Source organism: Amia ocellicauda, chromosome 16 (genome assembly GCF_036373705.1).
Source record: "Amia ocellicauda isolate fAmiCal2 chromosome 16, fAmiCal2.hap1, whole genome shotgun sequence".
NCBI classification, from domain to species: Eukaryota; Metazoa; Chordata; class Actinopteri; order Amiiformes; family Amiidae; genus Amia; species Amia ocellicauda.
Genome location: NC_089865.1, coordinates 16,335,385 through 16,342,826, shown reverse-complemented (window position 1 = coordinate 16,342,826; position 7,442 = coordinate 16,335,385). Strand labels below are relative to the sequence as shown.

At 38.2% G+C, this 7,442-nt stretch overlaps 1 protein-coding gene across 6 annotated transcripts in view; it reads left to right on the top strand.

Moving 5' to 3' along the window:
* Window positions 1–374: 374 nt before the first annotated feature.
* Window positions 375–7,442, top strand: part of hdac4 (histone deacetylase 4) — a 189,392-nt gene continuing 182,324 nt past the window's right edge. For 5 of the 6 annotated variants that reach the window (XM_066687228.1, XM_066687233.1, XM_066687230.1 and 2 more), the window contains exon 1: window positions 375–474. The gene's annotated coding sequence lies outside the window, so the exon portion shown is untranslated. Of the gene's footprint in view, window positions 479–7,442 lie in introns of all 6 variants that reach the window. The other variant, XM_066687227.1, reaches the window with a different exon arrangement.

Here is a 7,442-nt window from a genome sequence, read left to right as displayed (position 1 = left end):
TATTATTAATTACACCATACACTACTATAAGTCTTCATAACATGCACCTTTCAAAGTTGACTATTTTGTGTCCCCCGCAAAATGAAATAAAACACAAGAATGTCAAACATTTGAATAGGAATGGAAGCACGGGTAAGGGTGTGCATGGCATTTTTTAAACGTAGTTGACGGAGCTGCCTGCAACGTCTGGCATTCAATGCAAATCCAAGACAATCACTGAATAAATGTGCTAAGGTGAGGAGCCTGGCAGAGCCCGCCGGCTGGCACAGTGCGCTGCCCGCTCCGCTGCCGCCCGCAGGCGCCTGTGCGCGAAGCTCCGCCTCGTTCTGAACGCAGGGGCGCGACACGTGATCCCGCTGCCACAATCCAGTATGGCGGAATCTGTCAGCGAGTGACTCTTTCGCTGGCGCCCTCTCCAACGGGAATTAAATCCATTGCTTTTTCCCACAGTGGAGTGACCGCCTCCCTGGGCAGGTAGGTGAGCATTGATTTCAAGCAGCCTTGGCCTTGACACGTATTTCCAATTGCAGAAAAGTACGGGAGGTGTACGCGGGTAACAACAGAGCAAAACAAAACAATGTGAGCCAGCGGTAGGTGTGCTGTAGCGTAACACTGTTTCGCACCATGTTTAACTTGCGCTCACGGCCAACCTTTTTTTTTTTTTTTTTCTTGAATCGCTGCCGGTCAGCCGAACTTGATTGTGCCTCTGAGTGGGCGGTCTTTCTATGGTTAACGTGGCCGCCGACCAATACGAGCGGCAGAAAGGGGGTGATTGATACAGACGTGGGCCTATCAGAGTCTGAGTAGGGCGGGCTGGTGATTCGGACGCCTAATTGGCCTCCGGTGTGTCCAATGAGAATATAGAAGAAGTTCCTGGTGGGGTTTAGGGGGCGTAACCGTTACGAATACTAGATAGACGGGCCTTTTTACCAATCAGTGCACAGGATCAAAAGGGGGGAAATCCGACTCAACCAATCAAATCGGGCGCATTTTCAGTGGGCGTTTTTGAAAGTGTGCACCACATTTTTTTTTTTTTTGTGAATGAGGGTAGGTTGTTTTTATCTAGCCTGCCTCCCCGGGTTGTAATGATGGTAAAGCAGTAATTTCTGGTGTCTATATACAGCAGACTGAGAACTACAGTTACTGCAGAAATGATATGCTTCTTTAAGACAGTCTTCCGAGGGACAGCGTTTTCAAAGTCTAAATTATTATAAAATCGAACACTTATTTAACTAAAGCATGCTTTGCCTTGATGCATTGTAATTGCATTTAAAAAAGCATTCATACCTTCTCAAAGTTACAGGACTTCTATTAAGCATACATGCCATGCATTGTGTTCGCAGAGTATAGACACGCAGTGTAACGCGAATACACTGTACAATGATCTACACCACATCATGTTAAACAATAGGATTTCGCTTAGTATTTGCTAACATATAGCACAATCGTGAAATCAAACGTCTTATTTACACACAAAGAAACACAGAAGTTATATGCACCGATGAATTGTATTAAAAGCATCTGTATGTGCGCATCGCAGGACGTGCCGAAACTTACAATCAGGTGCCCGGTAGCACTAATGCCCCAGTCTCAGCTGTGGGATTAAACCTTTAGCAGAAATCTGCGGCTTGGAAAGACTTGGCATTTTTGATGGATAATTTCTGATCGAAACACGTCTGTGCCCTTATATCGGTGTGGTGTTGCAACAGTATTGTACACACAAGTGCATTTATTCAGAAATACATCCACTGAATTGAGCAATCGGATAGAAAGTCGTATGTATGTTTCTTTGGCCCATTTGTTTAATTATGCAGCCCAGCACAGCCCGACTTATAGAGTGATTATAGCATCTTTGTGTACAGCCCTTTTGTAGTCTGGATGTCTGGGGGAGTGGATTTGGAAAATGGGGTCAACACATTGGGACTTTGAAAATGGGTGGCTGCATACATCTGCAGCTGTGAATTATTGAAATCTCTAAGACAAGGTTACCAACTATCTGTCTGGCATGATTGTGTGCTATATTCCAGAATATTTAGGAGATAGTTCTGTTATTAAATGCCAGCGCTGGTAAGTAGCAAGGCCGTGAACATGTAAAATCAATTTACACCACATACTCAGCATATCACGAGTGTGATTGTCCAGTGTAAACCCACACAGAGAAAGAGAGATAAAAGGACACATACAAGCAAACACCTCCTATTCTGTGCCTCTGATATGATGAAGTTGGCAGAAACACATAAAAAAATAGGTGAATTCAGAACATTGGCCTGGTTTAAGTGTAGTAAACGTAAATCTCTGTATACACTTACTAAACACTTTATAATCCTTTAAAAAAAAAATACAAATAAACAAAACAAAAACCTGTGTCTTAGGTTATATGTGTGACAGTCAAGGGGGAAAGCAATCAGTTACATTTTCTTCCTGCTTTTTATTTTTCAGATGAATACTCTGACAAATGTGTGACATATTATGTATCTGTATTAACTGAATTGTGTCCACTTCTGAAGGATTGTGACTCTCAAGGAATTTCAGACTGTCTCTAAAAGCCTGTAAATGTTCACTAGCACTTGGCATGGTCATCTCTGTCTCTGTGTCTTTTTCGCTGGTGTCATTTTAGGTATCTGTTTGTCTTAGTGTTGTCATACTGGCAATAATGTCAATCACTTAAGAGAGCAAAGGTTTTACATCCATCACTGAAATGTAACCTTGTGTCTTCATGCACAGAATTGTCACTCAGGTTAGTCAGGGTTTCTGCAGCTCTTTTATGTGCCCTTACTCTCTGCACTTGTCTGTATCATGTCTTGCTCAAGGGCACCTACAAAACCTGCTCCTGTGTGACCCCAGTAATCAGCAGCACTGTACCCAAGATCCGTTTGCCTTCAGTTTTGGTCATGAAAGAGATGTCCCCTCTCTGCAACTCATTTTTTTTTGCTGTCAACTTTGAGTTACATTTTGTTCCGTTTGACATTTGTGTTTTATATAGAGTGTCTACCTCGGCAAGGGATCAATGTGGAGCTCCATACATACAATACAAATGGCAAATGTTCAACTTGATATAGTAAACTATGTTTAGTACCATGCACATTTTGGAAATAAATAGGGGAGCCAACCTAATGAACACAGTATGTCTGAATCATTAGAACAGCATTGGTGTATTTTAAAGTCAATCACCATTTTTGACCATTATTCTTAAAACGCTTTGTAAGAAATGATAGAAGAGCTTGCTTAATTCAGTCTCATCAGACGTAGAAGAGCAAAACAGCTGATGGCACCGCCTTGTCAAGCGATCTTAGGAAGCAGTATTGTACATGTTTTGGCGGATTTAATTATTATGTAACGATTATACATTCATAGATTGTATCCTAGCCATGACAGGTGAATGGGAACAATAGTTGATGAGGGGCATGACATTTTAAGACAGAAAGTATGTAATATATAGTTTGATATTGGGGAAAAGGACACTCTAGGCTTTATATGTACTGCTGCTGCAGCTTTGTTTATTGCCCAGAGGTTGAGAATTTAGTCTCAAAACCCATGCTTCACTTGAAGGTCACTACCGCCTTCCAGATTCTGTCACAAAGAAGTGATACAAGGAAAAAAAAAGAATACTCTAATTTTAGATAGCTGCCTAAAAGCCTACTTTAATGTCTCATGCTTTTTATATTTTAGGATAATAGTTTAAACCAAGTTTTAGGCTATATGGCTAATCAATGTTACTTATTCAGGCGCCTAATTAATGTCCACCACTGATTTATAGCACATGCCAACTTCTGTTGTAATGTATCTCGCATTGTAAGAGAAAGCTGGGCCACTGCCAGTCTGGTACTGTAAACACTGAGGGGGACAAATAACCGGACACTGTAGGGTATCAGCAGGAGATGTGTCTCCTAATAAAATACAATCTGAACACATAGGAGCACCATTCACCTGCTATCTTGAAGGATTTTTATTTTGGGTTGTACTGTGTATTTCAGTATGGGACTCCATTTATGATCTCTCAGTAGTACAGTAGTTTTTAAAGGTGTCTAATATCCCTATTTTATTTATCTGTACATCCCTTGAATGTATAAACCCACCATTGTGCAGTTTATTTATTTTTGTTCATTAAGCCTGGTCAAAACTTGTCTTAATTTATATTCTGTTGGCAAAGCCACAACAGTAACTCCCTAAGATTGTAATTATGAAGTGATTGGTCTATTTGGTTTGCCTAATGATCACTAATGTTCTATGAATAATACCATGGGTATTGAGCTCATTAACCCATTAAATACCTTACACATATAGAAACATGGCTTCAGAATAACAAAATGCAGGCTATATGTTGTTCTGTTCACAATAGTTGTAAACATTGAGTTCATGTACTGCATGCATGTACTGTAAAGTGTACTTTTGGCTGTTCAGAGTTCCGCAAGCTTTAACTTTATCTCAGCACGTATTGAATAGCTTCATGAGTAGAGTAAACTGCTGAAGATCTTATTTCCTGTTTTTTGTTTTCCTGAAAATAGACAACCCTTTTATTATGATAAAAAAGGTCTACCTTTGGGCTATGTTTCTGATGTTTTTGTGAAAAACATAAAGAAATCTCTTTAAATTGAAGTGTGCTGACAGATATAAATAAGTAAATAATATACAGCATCATTATCAGCCTGGCCCACTGCTGGATATCCACCTCCCCAAGATATTTCCACTTCTTTCGATGTACACCGTCTCTTTTCCAGGTCACAGCAGCAGATCTTCTGATTTCATCTTCCCATCTTTTATGTGAATGTCTTCTAGGTCTATTTTAATCTGTTCCATAGCTTCCTTTGTCCATCTCTGATCTGCTCTTCTTGCAGTGTGTCTGCCATTTTAACATCAGCACTCTTTCAACAATATCACAACAACATTTGTTGGTTTTTGCATCAATTTATTTGTTTTTCAGATCTTGTATCTTCAGATTATTCCAAGTATGCATCTTTCCAAGCTTCTTTTCTGTCATTACAGGTTCTGTATAATATAAGCAATGATTAGTATGCATTGATCAAATATTTTTCTATTAAAACAAAAAAATGGTTTCCTTTCAGTAGTGTGCTGTTTCTTCCAAATGTACACCATCCCAATCCATTTTCACTCTTCTTTTGATTGCTTCTGTAAGATCTGTATGGTAGACATAACTTTTGACTTCTTCAGTTATCTTTTGATCTACTTACATATTCTTAGTTTCAACAAAGTTGTTAAACATGACTTGATTTCCATCCGAGATCTTGAATTTGAAGTTGCAGATCTTCAGGTGTTTCTGCAAAGATTACAATGTCATCTGTAAATCATAAGTTGTTCAAATCACCTCCATTTATCTTGATTCCTGTTTCTTCCCAGTCCATACTCTTGAACACTTCTTCAAGAGTTGTTGTGAAGAGTTTGCTTGACGTTCTCCTTTGCAGATCTTGATCTTGTCAGTGTCTTGGTGGAGTCATTGTCAATGTGTTATTGTTGTAGATATATTTCTGAAAATATATCTTCGTTTTGTTTTCTTAGAGCCCGATTGACTGTTTATTACTTTATTACTGGCCACTTCAGATTTCAAAACAAATATGTCACAGGACCTAATTGTTTGAAAGTCTGCGGTATAATAATTATTATTATTAATAATAATAACAATATTTCTCAACAGATGCCCTTGTCCAGGGTGACTTACAAAATATAATACATTACATTCTTTGTGGTGCTAGATCTTGCATTGGGCAGGAAACCATATATTTTCAAATTCTAATAATTTATAATATATGAATCAATGTTATGAAAAATGTTCATGTCCCAAAGGGAAATTAAGGAGCAGGAGTTTTGCAGAGGTTTCCAGTTTAGTTTCATTGTGTAAGGTATGCAAAACAGAATTATACTGAAGTGATGGACTAAGGATACATTATGTCTGTACCAAAGCTCAGTGGTATTGTAACTTCAGTGGTTTTATACTTCTTCTTGGTCTTAAAGTCTGTAAATACTGCGTGGGAAATAAACTACAAAAGCAAATGCATTTTTCAGGCTGTACAATTTGTTTTAAAGATATAAAAGTGAAGAATTTTAACTGTGTTATGCTGCCTTTACCCTGTCTGACAATTTCAGTGATGTGTGGCCTCATGAGAGGTTATTTTGTGATGATTTAAACAGTGTGAAACGACACATTTTATTTTCTCTGTTTTTCCATTGCAGCTTCAGAAAAAAAAAGAAAAACAACCCAAAATAAAAAGCACATATTAATATGCAGAGTCAAAACCTAGAATCGGCTGTTCATTACAATACCAACACATTCTAGTTCGTTCTTTAACACTACATAGTAAACGACTTTCTGCTCGAATAAATTGCATAAATTAAGGCCTAAAACAGCCACCCAGACCAATTTTATTTTCTCTCTCCCACATACATGATATCTGAAGATCTCTTGCTTACAATTTAGACATTTAATGGAGATCCCAGCATCTCAGACTATTTTGCCATGTTCGATTTGCGCTGGTCCAGTTGTTTCTGTGCTGTGGCTTCCCTTTTCTGCAGCCGGGCTCGTGCTTTATCTGAGATGGAGCATCAAAAATGCCCTCAGTGGCAATGGATTCAGACAACCGTGTATGTAGACCTCTTAATGAAAAGCATGAGTGCTAAAATTGCACCAAAGGGCTTATGGAATGCCCCCTGTCTACGAACCCCTTACCATCAAAAACAATTAACATGAATATATGTCATGACCGACTTTTAGAGATTTGTTCTGAAGGTTCCCTCTTGTGTTTGTCATAGTCTGGTCTCCAGATAGCCTATTTTTTTTTTTTTGGTTTGTTTGTTATCTTTGGAATGGGTCCAAATATTATTTTAATTTATGATGCTTAAATATATATACTGCAATCATACTGTAAACCCTTACCTTCTGAGCTATACATGGTCAGTTACATATGAAAAGAAACCACTTTTGACAAGAGTAGATAATACAGTTTTTTAGTTTTTCTACAGACTTTACGATTTCACTACCGTAAGTCATTGTTGTTTTAAGTGATCATATACAAAGTCTGTCTCTACTAATATGTAGTGTTATAAAACGTCACGCTATCCTAACATTTTGCGTTATTTCAATGCAGTGTGTTAAATCTGTGCACCATGATATCTCTAATGGTGTTAGTGTTGATGTTACTGTAGTTTAGTGATAAGCACACACATATAGAAAGTGTAACAAACCACAGAGGCTATATCTAGGAACACGTTGGCCTTCGCATGTTTGCTTAAATGTAAAAGCTTCATACAATTATAATGTTCTTTATAATGCAACAAACTACTGTATCTCAAACCACCCTGATTGTTTAAGAATTGCAGGTAAAATATTCTGAATGTGTGTAAAATCAGAATTCAAGGTCACTTAACAGCATCTTTCTAAGGTTGTTAAAGAATAACGACTAGGTTGGTGCAGTTAAATCATTGGTTTCTTT